The 17,478-nt window shown below is 37.0% G+C and overlaps 1 non-coding gene across 1 annotated transcript; it reads right to left on the minus strand.

Moving 5' to 3' along the window:
• Positions 1-4,410: 4,410 nt before the first annotated feature.
• Positions 4,411-4,504, minus strand: TRNAY-GUA. Its single transcript has 2 exons — positions 4,468-4,504; positions 4,411-4,446 (listed from the first exon to the last, which is right to left on the minus strand). It is a non-coding gene; the product is annotated as a tRNA-Tyr (tRNA).
• Positions 4,505-17,478: the final 12,974 nt, after the last annotated feature.

The raw sequence follows: 17,478 nt of genomic DNA on the forward strand, positions 1-17,478 counted from the left end.
ATCCCCGCAACGGCGTCTTTTTTTTTTTTTTAGCTCTCTTCAAAGGAAAAATTAAAAGCTTAATATACTAGAACATCAATCCAACCTGCCGGAATCAAACCAGCGACCTAAGGATTTCCAATTTAGATTAGTCCAACTACAGTCCACCACTCTACCCACTGAGCTAAGGTCAGAGCTGTTAACATTATTTTGGTCCGATTATACTCTTTTATTCCATATCGCACAATCTGACATGGCAGTTCGAATGCCGCGGGACAAACTTAACGAAAAAAATTATCGGTGTTAATATTGTCCTTAATTGTTCAAAATCTTAAAGTAAATGGACTAAATTACACGAAATAAAGGTACAATGACTAAATTGAACAAAAACGCTACACTACGGGGACCTAACAGGTACTTGTCCGACTATGAAATGCTAGTTTCAGTTGCAATTACATGGCCACACGCACCATGGTGTCACATTGGATTGGGTTTACTTAAATAGTAATATGTGACTGTCCTGTTCTGCGCGCGAGTCGTTGTAGTATAGTGGTGAGCAGTGCTGTAAAAATCGCGCCTCGGCGCTTGGCGGGGAGGCCGCCGCGAGGAATGGCCTAGACCGCCTAACCGGCCGGTTCGGCGAATTTTTATTTTTTATTTTGAAAATGTCGAAAAAGTTTTGGAAGGCATAACTTTTGACTCGGTGTCTGATTTGGTCAATTTTTTTTTTCAAATCGCGTATTTTTTCGAGATTTATACACCGCAAACAGCCAAAGGCGTTTGGTCCACTAATTTCTCAAAAAATGCCTCTTTAGTTCTTAATTTTAGTTTTTTATGTATTTAGATGGTTTAAACAATATTTTGAACAATTTTACAACCACTTTCGTAAATAGTTTCTAAGAAACAACTATGGAAACCTTATGTTTTATTACTAAATTTAAAAAATTTTAATTTTTAATTTTATTAAAAAAAAAAAAAAAAAACTAAAAAAAAAATAAAAAAAATCGGCCTAGGGGGCGCCTAACGTTTTATGCAGCATTGGTGGAGTATTCCCGCCTGTCACGCGGGAGACCTGGGTTCGATCCCGCAACAGCATTTTTTTAGCTCTTCAAAGGAAAAATTAAAAAGCTTAATATTGTAAAAAATCAATCGACCTGCCGGATTCAAACCAGCGACCTAAGGATTTCCAACTTAGATTAATCAAACTACAGTCCTCCGCTTTACCAACTGAGCTAAGGTCGGAGCTATTAACTATATTTTTGTCCGTATTGCACTCTTTTATGCCACATCGCACAATCCGACATGGCAGTTCGAATGCCACGTAGAAAAAACTTAACGGAAAAAATTACGGTGTTAATGTTGTCCTTAATTGTTCTAAATCTTAAAGTACCGGGACTAGATTACACAAAATAAACGTACAATAACTAAATTGAACAAAACGCTACAGTACAGGGACTAAACAGGTACTTTGTCCGACTATGAAATGTTAGTTTCAGTTGCAATTAGATCGCCACACGAACCATGGTGCCACATTTGATTGGACTTACTTAAATAGAAGTTTGTGGCTGTCCTATTCTGTTGTGCAAGTCGTTGTAGTATAGTGGTGAGTATCCCCGCCTGTCACACGAGAGACCTGGGTTCAATCCCCGGCAACGGCGTCTCTTTTTTTTTTTAGCTCTTCAAAGGAAAAATTAAAAAGCTTAATATACTAGAACATCAATCCAACCTGCCGGGAATCAAACCAGCGACCTAAGGATTTCCAATTTAGATTAGTCCAACTACAGTCCACCACTCTACCCACTGAGCTAAGGTCAGAGCTGTTAACATTATTTTGGTCCGATTTATACTCTTTTATTCCATATCGCACAATCTGACATGGCAGTTCGAATGCCGCGTGGACAAACTTAACGGAAAAAAAATTATCGGTGTTAATATTGTCCTTAATTGTTCAAAATCTTAAAAGTAAATGGACTAAATTACACGAAATAAAGGTACAATGACTAAATTGAACAAAACGCTACACTACGGGGACCTAACAGGTACTTTGTCCGACTATGAAATGCTAGTTTCAGTTGCAATTACATGGCCACACGCACCATGGTGTCACATTGGATTGGGTTTACTTAAATAGTAATATGTGACTGTCCTGTTCTGCCGCGCGAGTCGTTGTAGTATAGTGGTGAGCAGTGCTGTAAAAATCGCGCCTCGGCGCTTGGCGGGGGGAGGCCGCCGCGAGGAATGGCCTAGACCGCCTAACCGGCCGGTTCGGCGAATTTTTATTTTTATTTTGAAAATGTCGAAAAAGTTTTGGAAGGCATAACTTTTGACTCGGTAGTTTGATTTGGTCAAATTTTTTTTTTTCAAATCGCGTATTTTTTCGAGATTTATACACCGCAAACAGCCAAAGGCGGTTTGGTCCACTAATTTCTCAAAAAAATGCCTCTTTAGTTCTTAATTTTAGTTTTTTATGTATTTAGATGGTTTAAACAATATTTTGAACAATTTTACAACCACTTTCGTAAATAGTTTCTAAGAAACAACTATGGAAACCTTATGTTTTATTACTAAATTTAAAAAATTTTAATTTTAATTTTATTAAAAATAAAAAAAAAAACTAAAAAAAATAAATAAAAAAATCGGCGTCTTGGGGGCGGCCTAACGTTTTATGCAGCATTGGTGGAGAGTATTCCCGCCTGTCACGCGGGAGACCTGGGTTCGATCCCCGGCAATAGCATTTTTTTTAGCTCTTCAAAGGAAAAATTAAAAGCTTAATATTGTAAAAAATCAATCTGACCTGCAGGATTCAAACCAGCGACCTAAGGATTTCCAACTTAGATTAATCAAACTACAGTCCTCCGCTTTACCAACTGAGCTAAGGTCGGAGCTATTAACTATATTTTTGTCCGTATTGCACTCTTTTATGCCACATCGCACAATCCGACATGGCAGTTCGAATGCCACGTAGAAAAAAACTTAACGGAAAAAATTACGGTGTTAATGTTGTCCTTAATTGTTCTAAATCTTAAAGTACCGGGACTAGATTTCACAAAATAAACGTACAATAACTAAATTGAACAAAACGCTACAGTACAGGGACTAAACATGTACTTTGTCCAACTATGAAATGTTAGTTTAAGTTGCAATTAGATCGCCACACGAACCATGGTGCCACATTTGATTTGACTTACTTAAATAGAAATTTGTGACTGTCCTGTTCTGCTGTGCAAGTCGTTGTAGTATAGTGGTGAGTATCCCTGCTTGTCACGCGGGAGACCCGGGTTCGATCCTTGGCAACGGCGTCTTTTTTTTTTTTTTTTTTTTTTTTTTTTTTTTTTTTTAGCTCTTCAAAGAAAAAAGTAAAAAGCTTAATATATTAGAACATCAATCCAACCTGCCGGAATCAAACCAGCGACCTAAGGATTTCCAATTTAGATTAGTCCAACTACAGTCCACCACTCTACCCACTGAGCTAAGGTCAGAGCTGTTAACATTATTTTTGTCCGATTTATACTCTTTTATTCCATATCGCACAATCTAACATGGCAATTCGAATGCCGCGTGGACAAACTTAACGGAAAAAATTATCCGGTGTTAATATTGTCCTTAATTGTTCAAAATCTTAAAGTAAATGGACTAAATTACACGAAATAAAGGTACAATGACTAAATTGAACAAAACGCTACACTACGGGGACTTAACAGGTACTTTGTCCGACTATGAAATAATAGTTTCAGTTGCAATTACATGGCCACACGCACCATGGTGTCACATTGGATTGGGTTTACTTAAATAGTAATATGTGACTGTCCTGTTCTGCCGCGCGAGTCGTTGTAGTATAGTGGTGAGCAGTGCTGTAAAAATCGCGCCTCGGTGCTTGACTGGGGGAGGCCGCCGCGAGGAATGGCCTAGACCGCCTAACCGGCCGGTTCGGCGAATTTTTATTTTTTATTTTGAAAATGTCGAAAAAGTTTTGGAAGGCATAACTTTTGACTCGGTAGTCTGATTTGGTCAAATTTTTTTTTCAAATCACGTATTTTTTCGAGATTTATACACCGCAAACAGCCAAAGCGGTTTGGTCCACTAATTTCTCAAAAAAATGCCTCTTTAGTTCTTAATTTTAGTTTTTTATGTATTTAGATGGTTTAAACAATATTTTGAACAATTTTACAACCACTTTCGTAAATAGTTTTTAAGAAACAACTATGGAAACCTTATGTTTTATTACTAAATTTAAAAAATTTTAATTTTTAATTTTATTAAAAAAAAACTAAAAAAAATAAATAAAAAAATCGGCGCCTAACGTTTTATGCAGCATTGGTGGTGAGTATTCCCGCCTGTCACGCGGGAGACCTGGGTTCGATCCCCGGCAACAGCGTTTTTTTTTAGCTCTTCAAAGGAAAAATTAAAAAGCTTAATATTGTAAAAAATCAATCCGACCTGCCGGATTCGAACTAGCGACCTAAGGATTTCCAACTTAGATTAATCAAACTACAATCCTCCGCTCTACCAACTGAGCTAAGGTCGGAGATATTAACTATATTTTTGTCCGTATTGTACTCTTTTATGCCACATTGCACAATCCGACATGGCAGTTCGAATGCCACGTAGAAAAAAACTTAACGGAAAAAATTACGGTGTTAATATTGTCCTTAATTGTTCTAAATCTTAAAGTACCGGGACTAGATTACACAAAATAAACGTACAATAACTAAATTGAACAAAACGCTACAGTACAGGGACTAAACAGGTACTTTGTCCGACTATGAAATGTTAGTTTCAGTTGCAATTAGATCGCCACACGAACCATGGTGCCACATTTGATTGGACTTACTTAAATAGAAGTTTGTGGCTGTCCTATTCTGTTGTGCAAGTCGTTGTAGTATAGTGGTGAGTATCCCCGCCTGTCACACGAGAGACCTGGGTTCAATCCCCGGGAACAGCGTCTCTTTTTTTTTTTTTTAGCTCTTCAAAGGAAAAATTAAAAAGCTTAATATACTAGAACATCAATCCAACCTGCCGGAATCAAACCAGCGACCTAAGGATTTCCAATTTAGATTAGTCCAACTACAGTCCACCACTCTACCCACTGAGCTAAGGTCAGAGCTGTTAACATTATTTTGGTCCGATTTATACTCTTTTATTCCATATCGCACAATCTGACATGGCAGTTCGAATGCCGTGTGGACAAACTTAACGGAAAAAATTATCGGTGTTAATATTGTCCTTAATTGTTCAAAATCTTAAAGTAAATGGACTAAATTACACGAAATAAAGGTACAATGACTAAATTGAACAAAACGCTACACTACGGGGACCTAACAGGTACTTTGTCCGACTATGAAATGCTAGTTTCAGTTGCAATTACATGGCCACACGCACCATGGTGTCACATTGGATTGGGTTTACTTAAATAGTAATATGTGACTGTCCTGTTCTGCCACGCGAGTCGTTGTAGTATAGTGGTGAGCAGTGCTGTAAAAATCGCGCCTCGGCGCTTGGCGGGGGGAGGCCGCCGCGAGGAATGGCCTAGACCGCCTAACCGGCCGGTTCGGCGAATTTTTATTTTTTATTTTGAAAATGTCGAAAAAGTTTTGGAAGGCATAACTTTTGACTCGGTAGTTTGATTTGGTCAAATTTTTTTTTTTCAAATCGCATATTTTTTCGAGATTTATACACCGCAAACAGCCAAAGGCGGTTTGGTCCACTAATTTCTCAAAAAAATGCCTCTTTAGTTCTTAATTTTAGTTTTTTATGTATTTAGATGGTTTAAACAATATTTTGAACAATTTTACAACCACTTTCGTAAATAGTTTCTAAGAAACAACTATGGAAACCTTATGTTTTATTACTAAATTTAAAAAATTTTAATTTTTAATTTTATTAAAAATAAAAAAAAAAAACTAAAAAAAATAAATAAAAAAATCGGCGTCTTGGGGGCGCCTAACGTTTTATGCAGCATTGGTGGAGAGTATTCCCGCCTGTCACGCGGGAGACCTGGGTTCGATCCCCGGCAATAGCATTTTTTTTAGCTCTTCAAAGGAAAAATTAAAAAGCTTAATATTGTAAAAAATCAATCTGACCTGCAGGATTCAAACCAGCGACCTAAGGATTTCCAACTTAGATTAATCAAACTACAGTCCTCCGCTTTACCAACTGAGCTAAGGTCGGAGCTATTAACTATATTTTTGTCCGTATTGCACTCTTTTATGCCACATCGCACAATCCGACATGGCAGTTCGAATGCCACGTAGAAAAAAACTTAACGGAAAAAATTACGGTGTTAATGTTGTCCTTAATTGTTCTAAATCTTAAAGTACCGGGACTAGATTTCACAAAATAAACGTACAATAACTAAATTGAACAAAACGCTACAGTACAGGGACTAAACATGTACTTTGTCCAACTATGAAATGTTAGTTTCAGTTGCAATTAGATCGCCACACGAACCATGGTGCCACATTTGATTTGACTTACTTAAATAGAAATTTGTGACTGTCCTGTTCTGCTGTGCAAGTCGTTGTAGTATAGTGGTGAGTATCCCTGCTTGTCACGCGGGAGACCCTGGTTCGATCCTTGGCAACGGCGTCTTTTTTTTTTTTTTTTTTTTTTTTTTTTTTTTTTTTTTTTTTTTTTAGCTCTTCAAAGAAAAAATTAAAAAGCTTAATATATTAGAACATCAATCCAACCTGCCGGAATCAAACCAGCGACCTAAGGATTTCCAATTTAGATTAGTCCAACTACAGTCCACCACTCTACCCACTGAGCTAAGGTCAGAGCTGTTAACATTATTTTTGTCCGATTTATACTCTTTTATTCCATATCGCACAATCTAACATGGCAATTCGAATGCCGTGTGGACAAACTTAACGGAAAAAATTATCGGTGTTAATATTGTCCTTAATTGTTCAAAATCTTAAAGTAAATGGACTAAATTACACGAAATAAAGGTACAATGACTAAATTGAACAAAACGCTACACTACGGGGACTTAACAAGTACTTTGTCCGACTATGAAATAATAGTTTCAGTTGCAATTACATGGCCACACGCACCATGGTGTCACATTGGATTGGGTTTACTTAAATAGTAATATGTGACTGTCCTGTTCTGCCGCGCGAGTCGTTGTAGTATAGTGGTGAGCAGTGCTGTAAAAATCGCGCCTCGGTGCTTGACTGGGGGAGGCCGCCGCGAGGAATGGCCTAGACCGCCTAACCGGCCGGTTCGGCGAATTTTTATTTTTTATTTTGAAAATGTCGAAAAAGTTTTGGAAGGCATAACTTTTGACTCGGTAGTCTGATTTGGTCAAATTTTTTTTTCAAATCACGTATTTTTTCGAGATTTATACACCGCAAACAGCCAAAGGCGGTTTGGTCCACTAATTTCTCAAAAAAATGCCTCTTTAGTTCTTAATTTTAGTTTTTTATGTATTTAGATGGTTTAAATAATATTTTGAACAATTTTACAACCACTTTCGTAAATAGTTTTTAAGAAACAACTATGGAAACCTTATGTTTTATTACTAAATTTAAAAAATTTTAATTTTTAATTTTATTAAAAAAAAACTAAAAAAAATAAATAAAAAAATCGGCGCCTAACGTTTTATGCAGCATTGGTGGTGGGTATTCCCGCCTGTCACGCGGGAGACCTGGGTTCGATCCCCGGCAACAACGTTTTTTTTTAGCTCTTCAAAGGAAAAATTAAAAAGCTTAATATTGTAAAAAATCAATCCGACCTGCCGGATTCGAACTAGCGACCTAAGGATTTCCAACTTAGATTAATCAAACTACAATCCTCCGCTCTACCAACTGAGCTAAGGTCGAAGATATTAACTATATTTTTGTCCGTATTGTACTCTTTTATGCCACATTGCACAATCCGACATGGCAGTTCGAATGCCACGTAGAAAAAAACTTAACGGAAAAAATTACGGTGTTAATATTGTCCTTAATTGTTCTAAATCTTAAAGTACCGGGACTAGATTACACAAAATAAACGTACAATAACTAAATTGAACAAAACGCTACAGTACAGGGACTAAACAGGTACTTTGTCCGACTATGAAATGTTAGTTTCAGTTGCAATTAGATCGCCACACGAACCATGGTGCCACATTTGATTGGACTTACTTAAATAGAAGTTTGTGGCTGTCCTATTCTGTTGTGCAAGTTGTTGTAGTATAGTGGTGAGTATCCCTGCCTGTCACACGAGAGACCTAGGTTCAATCCCCGGCAACGGCGTCTTTTTTTTTTTTTTAGCTCTTCAAATGAAAAATTAAAAAGCTTAATATTTTTTTTTTTGAAAATAATTAAAAAGCTTAATATACTAGAACATCAATCCAACCTGCCGGAATCAAACCAGCGACCTAAGGATTTCCAATTTAGATTAGTCCAACTACAGTCCACCACTCTACCCACTGAACTAAGGTCAGAGCTGTTAACATTATTTTTGTCCGATTTATACTCTTTTATTCCATATCGCACAATCTGACATGGCAGTTCGAATGCCGCGTGGACAAACTTAACGGAAAAAATTATCGGTGTTAATATTGTCCTTAATTGTTCAAAATCTTAAAGTAAATGGACTAAATTACACGAAATAAAGGTACAATGACTAAATTGAACAAAACGCTACACTACGGGGACCTAACAGGTACTTTGTCCGACTATGAAATGCTAGTTTCAGTTGCAATTACATGGCCACACGCACCATGGTGTCACATTGGATTGGGTTTACTTAAATAGTAATATGTGACTGTCCTGTTCTGCCGCGCGAGTCGTTGTAGTATAGTGGTGAGCAGTGCTGTAAAAATCGCGCCTCGGCGCTTGGCGGGGGGAGGCCGCCGCGAGGAATGGCCTAGACCGCCTAACCAGCCGGTTCGGCGAATTTTTATTTTTTATTTTGAAAATGTCGAAAAAGTTTTGGAAGGCATAACTTTTGACTCGGTAGTTTGATTTGGTCAAATTTTTTTTTTCAAATCGCGTATTTTTTCGAGATTTATACACCGCAAACAGCCAAAGGCGGTTTGGTCCACTAATTTCTCAAAAAAATGCCTCTTTAGTTCTTAATTTTAGTTTTTTATGTATTTAGATGGTTTAAACAATATTTTGAACAATTTTACAACCACTTTCGTAAATAGTTTCTAAGAATCAACTATGGAAACCTTATGTTTTATTACTAAATTTAAAAAATTTTAATTTTTAATTTTATTAAAAATAAAAAAAAAAACTAAAAAAAATAAATAAAAAAATCAGCGTCTAGGGGGCGCCTAACGTTTTATGCAGCATTGGTGGAGAGTATTCCCACCTGTCACGCGGGAGACCTGGGTTCGATCCCCGATAACAGCATTTTTTTTAGCTCTTCAAAGGAAAAATTAAAAAGCTTAATATTGTTAAAAATCAATCTGACCTGCCGGATTCAAACCAGCGACCTAAGGATTTCCAACTTAGATTAATCAAACTACAGTCCTCCGCTTTACCAACTGAGCTAAGGTCGGAGCTATTAACTATATTTTTGTCCGTATTGCACTCTTTTATGCCACATCGCACAATCCGACATGGCAGTTCGAATGCCACGTAGAAAAAAACTTAACGGAAAAAATTACGGTGTTAATGTTGTCCTTAATTGTTCTAAATCTTAAAGTACCGGGACTAGATTACACAAAATAAACGTACAATAACTAAATTGAACAAAACGCTACAGTACAGGGACTAAACAGGTACTTTGTCCGACTATGAAATGTTAGTTTCAGTTGCAATTAGATCGCCACACGAACCATGGTGCCACATTTGATTGGACTTACTTAAATAGAAGTTTGTGGCTGTCCTATTCTGTTGTGCAAGTTGTTGTAGTATAGTGGTGAGTATCCCTGCCTGTCACACGAGAGACCTAGGTTCAATCCCCGGCAACGGCGTCTTTTTTTTTTTTTTAGCTCTTCAAATGAAAAATTAAAAAGCTTAATATTTTTTTTTTTGAAAATAATTAAAAAGCTTAATATACTAGAACATCAATCCAACCTGCCGGAATCAAACCAGCGACCTAAGGATTTCCAATTTAGATTAGTCCAACTACAGTCCACCACTCTACCCACTGAACTAAGGTCAGAGCTGTTAACATTATTTTTGTCCGATTTATACTCTTTTATTCCATATCGCACAATCTGACATGGCAGTTCGAATGCCGCGTGGACAAACTTAACGGAAAAAATTATCGGTGTTAATATTGTCCTTAATTGTTCAAAATCTTAAAGTAAATGGACTAAATTACACGAAATAAAGGTACAATGACTAAATTGAACAAAACGCTACACTACGGGGACCTAACAGGTACTTTGTCCGACTATGAAATGCTAGTTTCAGTTGCAATTACATGGCCACACGCACCATGGTGTCACATTGGATTGGGTTTACTTAAATAGTAATATGTGACTGTCCTGTTCTGCCGCGCGAGTCGTTGTAGTATAGTGGTGAGCAGTGCTGTAAAAATCGCGCCTCGGCGCTTGGCGGGGGGAGGCCGCCGCGAGGAATGGCCTAGACCGCCTAACCAGCCGGTTCGGCGAATTTTTATTTTTTATTTTGAAAATGTCGAAAAAGTTTTGGAAGGCATAACTTTTGACTCGGTAGTTTGATTTGGTCAATTTTTTTTTTTCAAATCGCGTATTTTTTCGAGATTTATACACCGCAAACAGCCAAAGGCGGTTTGGTCCACTAATTTCTCAAAAAAATGCCTCTTTAGTTCTTAATTTTAGTTTTTTATGTATTTAGATGGTTTAAACAATATTTTGAACAATTTTACAACCACTTTCGTAAATAGTTTCTAAGAATCAACTATGGAAACCTTATGTTTTATTACTAAATTTAAAAAATTTTAATTTTTAATTTTATTAAAAATAAAAAAAAAACTAAAAAAAATAAATAAAAAAATCAGCGTCTAGGGGGCGCCTAACGTTTTATGCAGCATTGGTGGAGAGTATTCCCACCTGTCACGCGGGAGACCTGGGTTCGATCCCCGATAACAGCATTTTTTTTAGCTCTTCAAAGGAAAAATTAAAAAGCTTAATATTGTTAAAAATCAATCTGACCTGCCGGATTCAAACCAGCGACCTAAGGATTTCCAACTTAGATTAATCAAACTACAGTCCTCCGCTTTACCAACTGAGCTAAGGTCGGAGCTATTAACTATATTTTTGTCCGTATTGCACTCTTTTATGCCACATCGCACAATCCGACATGGCAGTTCGAATGCCACGTAGAAAAAAACTTAACGGAAAAAATTACGGTGTTAATGTTGTCCTTAATTGTTCTAAATCTTAAAGTACCGGGACTAGATTACACAAAATAAACGTACAATAACTAAATTGAACAAAACGCTACAGTACAGGGACTAAACAGGTACTTTGTCCGACTATGAAATGTTAGTTTCAGTTGCAATTAGATCGCCACACGAACCATGGTGCCACATTTGATTGGACTTACTTAAATAGAAGTTTGTGGCTGTCCTATTCTGTTGTGCAAGTTGTTGTAGTATAGTGGTGAGTATCCCTGCCTGTCACACGAGAGACCTAGGTTCAATCCCCGGCAACGGCGTCTTTTTTTTTTTTTTAGCTCTTCAAATGAAAAATTAAAAAGCTTAATATTTTTTTTTTTGAAAATAATTAAAAAGCTTAATATACTAGAACATCAATCCAACCTGCCGGAATCAAACCAGCGACCTAAGGATTTCCAATTTAGATTAGTCCAACTACAGTCCACCACTCTACCCACTGAACTAAGGTCAGAGCTGTTAACATTATTTTTGTCCGATTTATACTCTTCTATTCCATATCGCACAATCTGACATGGCAGTTCGAATGCCGCGTGGACAAACTTAACGGAAAAAATTATCGGTGTTAATATTGTCCTTAATTGTTCAAAATCTTAAAGTAAATGGACTAAATTACACGAAATAAAGGTACAATGACTAAATTGAACAAAACGCTACACTACGGGGACCTAACAGGTACTTTGTCCGACTATGAAATGCTAGTTTCAGTTGCAATTACATGGCCACACGCACCATGGTGTCACATTGGATTGGGTTTACTTAAATAGTAATATGTGACTGTCCTGTTCTGCCGCGCGAGTCGTTGTAGTATAGTGGTGAGCAGTGCTGTAAAAATCGCGCCTCGGCGCTTGGCGGGGGGAGGCCGCCGCGAGGAATGGCCTAGACCGCCTAACCAGCCGGTTCGGCGAATTTTTATTTTTTATTTTGAAAATGTCGAAAAAGTTTTGGAAGGCATAACTTTTGACTCGGTAGTTTGATTTGGTCAAATTTTTTTTTTCAAATCGCGTATTTTTTCGAGATTTATACACCGCAAACAGCCAAAGGCGGTTTGGTCCACTAATTTCTCAAAAAAATGCCTCTTTAGTTCTTAATTTTAGTTTTTTATGTATTTAGATGGTTTAAACAATATTTTGAACAATTTTACAACCACTTTCGTAAATAGTTTCTAAGAATCAACTATGGAAACCTTATGTTTTATTACTAAATTTAAAAAATTTTAATTTTTAATTTTATTAAAAATAAAAAAAAAACTAAAAAAAATAAATAAAAAAATCAGCGTCTAGGGGGCGCCTAACGTTTTATGCAGCATTGGTGGAGAGTATTCCCACCTGTCACGCGGGAGACCTGGGTTCGATCCCCGATAACAGCATTTTTTTTAGCTCTTCAAAGGAAAAATTAAAAAGCTTAATATTGTTAAAAATCAATCTGACCTGCCGGATTCAAACCAGCGACCTAAGGATTTCCAACTTAGATTAATCAAACTACAGTCCTCCGCTTTACCAACTGAGCTAAGGTCGGAGCTATTAACTATATTTTTGTCCGTATTGCACTCTTTTATGCCACATCGCACAATCCGACATGGCAGTTCGAATGCCACGTAGAAAAAAACTTAACGGAAAAAATTACGGTGTTAATGTTGTCCTTAATTGTTCTAAATCTTAAAGTACCGGGACTAGATTTCACAAAATAAACGTACAATAACTAAATTGAACAAAACGCTACAGTACAGGGACTAAACATGTACTTTGTCCGACTATGAAATGTTAGTTTCAGTTGCAATTAGATCGCCACACGAACCATGGTGCCACATTTGATTTGACTTACTTAAATAGAAATTTGTGACTGTCCTGTTCTGCTGTGCAAGTCGTTGTAGTATAGTGGTGAGTATCCCTGCTTGTCACGCGGGAGACCCGGGTTAGATCCTTGGCAACGGCGTCTTTTTTTTTTTTTTTTTTTTTTTTTAGCTCTTCAAAGAAAAAATTAAAAAGCTTAATATATTAGAACATCAATCCAACCTGCCGGAATCAAACCAGCGACCTAAGGATTTCCAATTTAGATTAGTCCAACTACAGTCCACCACTCTACCCACTGAGCTAAGGTCAGAGCTGTTAACATTATTTTGGTCCGATTTATACTCTTTTATTCCATATCGCACAATCTGACATGGCAATTCGAATGCCGCGTGGACAAACTTAACGGAAAAAATTATCGGTGTTAATATTGTCCTTAATTGTTCAAAATCTTAAAGTAAATGGACTAAATTACACGAAATAAAGGTACAATGACTAAATTGAACAAAACGCTACACTACGGGGACTTAACAGGTACTTTGTCAGACTATGAAATAATAGTTTCAGTTGCAATTACATGGCCATACGCACCATGGTGTCACATTGGATTGGGTTTACTTAAATAGTAATATGTGACTGTCCTGTTCTGCCGCGCGAGTCGTTGTAGTATAGTGGTGAGCAGTGCTGTAAAAATCGCGCCTCGGCGCTTGGCGGGGGGAGGCCGCCGCGAGGAATGGCCTAGACCGCCTAACCGCCGGTTCGGCGAATTTTTATTTTTTATTTTGAAAATGTCGAAAAAGTTTTGGAAGGCATAACTTTTGACTCGGTAGTCTGATTTGGTCAAATTTTTTTTTCAAATCACGTATTTTTTCGAGATTTATACACCGCAAACAGCCAAAGGCGGTTTGGTCCACTAATTTCTCAAAAAATGCCTCTTTAGTTCTTAATTTTAGTTTTTTATGTATTTAGATGGTTTAAACAATATTTTGAACAATTTTACAACCACTTTCGTAAATAGTTTCTAAGAAACAACTATGGAAACCTTATGTTTTATTACTAAATTTAAAAAATTTTAATTTTTAATTTTATTAAAAATAAAAAAAAACTAAAAAAAATAAATAAAAAAATCGGCGTCTAGGGGGCGCCTAACGTTTTATGCAGCATTGGTGGAGAGTATTCCCGCCTGTCACGCGGGAGACCTGGGTTCGATCCCCGGCAACAGCATTTTTTTTAGCTCTTCAAAGGAAAAATTAAAAAGCTTAATATTGTAAAAAATCAATCTGACCTGCCGGATTCAAACCAGCGACCTAAGGATTTACAACTTAGATTAATCAAACTACAGACCTCCGCTTTACCAACTGAGCTAAGGTCGGAAGCTATTAACTATATTTTTGTCCGTATTGCACTCTTTTATGCCACATCGCACAATCCGACATGGCAGTTCGGAATGCCACGTAGAAAAAAACTTAACGGAAAAAATTACGGTGTTAATGTTGTCCTTAATTGTTCTAAATCTTAAAGTTACAATAACTAAATTGAACAAAACGCTACAGTACAGGGACTAAACAGGTACTTGTCCGACTATGAAATGTTAGTTTCAGTTGCAATTAGATCATCACACCGAACCATGGTGCCACATTTGATTGGACTTACTTAAATAGAAATTTGTGACTGTCCTGTTTTGTTGTGCGAGTCGTTGTAGTATAGTGGTGAGTATCCCTGCCTGTTACACGGGAGACCCGGGTTTGATCCCCGTCAACGGTTGTTTTTTTTTTTTTAGCTCTTCAAAGGAAAAATTAAAAAGCTTAATATATTAGAACATCAATCCAACCTGCCGGAATCAAACCAGCGACCTAAGGATTTACAATTTAGATTAGTCCAACTACAGTCCACCACTCTACCCACTGAGCTAAGGTCAGTGCTGTTAACATTATTTTGGTCCGATTTATACTCTTTTATTCCATATCGCACAATCTGACATGGCAATTCGAATGCCGCGTGGACAAACTTAACGGAAAAAAATTATCGGTGTTAATATTGTCCTAAATTGTTCCAAAATCTAAAAGTAAATGGACTAAATTACACGAAATAAAGGTACAATGACTAAATTGAACAAAACGCTACACTACCGAAGACTTAACAGGTACTTTGTCCGACTATGAAATGCTAGATTCAGTTGCAATTACATGGCCACACGCACCATGGTGTCACATTGGATTGGGTTTACTTAAATAGTAATATGTGACTGTCCTGTTCTGCCGGCGAGTCGTTGTAGTATAGTGGTGAGCAGTGCTGTAAAAATCGCGCCTCGGCGCTAGGCGGGGGAGGCCGCCGCGAGGAATGGCCTAGACCGCCTAACCGGCCGGTTCGGCGAATTTTTATTTTTTATTTTGAAAATGTCGAAAAAGTTTTGGAAGGCATAACTTTTGACTCGGTAGTCTGATTTGGTCAAATTTTTTTTTCAAATCACGTATTTTTTTTCGAGATTTATACACCGCAAAACAGCCAAAAGGCGTTTGGTCCACTAATTTCTCAAAAATGCCTCTTTAGTTCTTAATTTTAGTTTTTTATGTATTTAGATGGTTTAAACAATATTTTGAACAATTTTACAACCACTTTCGTAAATAGTTTCTAAGAAACAACTATGGAAACCTTATGTTTTATTACTAAATTTAAAAAATTTTAATTTTTAATTTTATTAAAAATAAAAAAAAACTTAAAAAAATAAATAAAAAAATCGGCGTCTAGGGGGCGCCTAACGTTTTATGCAGCATTGGTGGAGAGTATTCCCGCCTGTCACGCGGGGACCTGGGTTCGATCCCCGGCAACAGCATTTTTTTTAGCTCTTCAAAGGAAAAATTAAAAAGCTTAATATTGTAAAAAATCAATCTGACCTGCCGGATTCAAACCAGCGACCTAAGGATTTACAACTTAGATTAATCAAACTACAGACCTCCGCTTACCAACTGAGCTAAGGTCGGAGCTATTAACTATATTTTTGTCCGTATTGCACTCTTTTATGCCACATCGCACAATCCGACATGGCAGTTCGAATGCCACGTAGAAAAAAACTTAACGGAAAAAATTACGGTGTTAATGTTGTCCTTAATTGTTCTAAATCTTAAAGTTACAATAACTAAAATTGAACAAAACGCTACAGTACAGGGACTAAACAGGTACTTTGTCCGACTATGAAATGTTAGTTTCAGTTGCAATTAGATCATCACACGAACCATGGTGCCACATTTGATTGGACTTACTTAAATAGAAATTTGTGACTGTCCTGTTTTTGTTGTGCGAGTCGTGTAGTATAGTGGTGAGTATCCCTGCCTGTTACACGGAGACCCGGGTTATCCCCGCAACGTTTTTTTTTTTTTTTTTTTAGCTCTTCAAAGGAAAAATTAAAAAGCTTAATATATTAGAACATCAATCCAAACCTGCCGGAATCAAAACCAGCGACCTAAGGATTTACAATTTAGATTAGTCCAACTACAGTCCACCACTCTACCCACTGAGCTAAGGTCAGAGCTGTTAACATTATTTTGGTCCGATTTATACTCTTTTATTCCATATCGCACAATCTGACATGGCAATTCGAATGCCGCCGTGGACAAACTTAACGGAAAAAATTATCGTGTTAATATTGTCCTAAATTGTTCAAAATCTAAAAGTAAATGGACTAAATTACACGAAATAAAGTACAATGACTAAATTGAACAAAACGCTACACTACGGAGACTTAACAGGCTTTGTCCGACTATGAAATGCTAGATTCAGTTGCAATTACATGCCACACGCACCATGGTGTCACATTGGATTGGGTTTACTTAAATAGTAATATGTGACTGTCCTGTTCTGCCGCGCGAGTCGTTGTAGTATAGTGGTGAGCAGTGCTGTAAAATCGCGCCTCGGCGCTAGGCGGGGGAGGCCGCCGCGAGGAATGGCCTAGACCGCCTAACCGGCCGGTTCGGCGAATTTTTTTTTTTTTTTGAAAATGTCGAAAAAGTTTTGGAAGGCATAACTTTTGACTCGGTAGTCTGATTTGGTCAAATTTTTTTTTCAAATCACGTATTTTTTCGAGATTTATACACCGCAAACAGCCAAAGGCGGTTTGGTCCACTAATTTCTCAAAAAATGCCTCTTTAGTTCTTAATTTTAGTTTTTTATGTATTTAGATGGTTTAAACAATATTTTGAACAATTTTACAACCACTTTCGTAAATAGTTTCTAAGAAACAACTATGGAAAACCTTATGTTTTATTACTAAATTAAAAAATTTTAATTTTTAATTTTATTAAAATAAAAAAAACTTAAAAAATAAATAAAAAAATCGCGTCTAGGGGCGCCTAACGTTTTATGCAGCATTGGTGGGAGTATTCCCGCCTGTCAC

This window comes from Ipomoea nil, unplaced genomic scaffold, assembly GCF_001879475.1.
Source record: "Ipomoea nil cultivar Tokyo-kokei standard unplaced genomic scaffold, Asagao_1.1 scaffold2701, whole genome shotgun sequence".
NCBI classification, from domain to species: Eukaryota; Viridiplantae; Streptophyta; class Magnoliopsida; order Solanales; family Convolvulaceae; genus Ipomoea; species Ipomoea nil.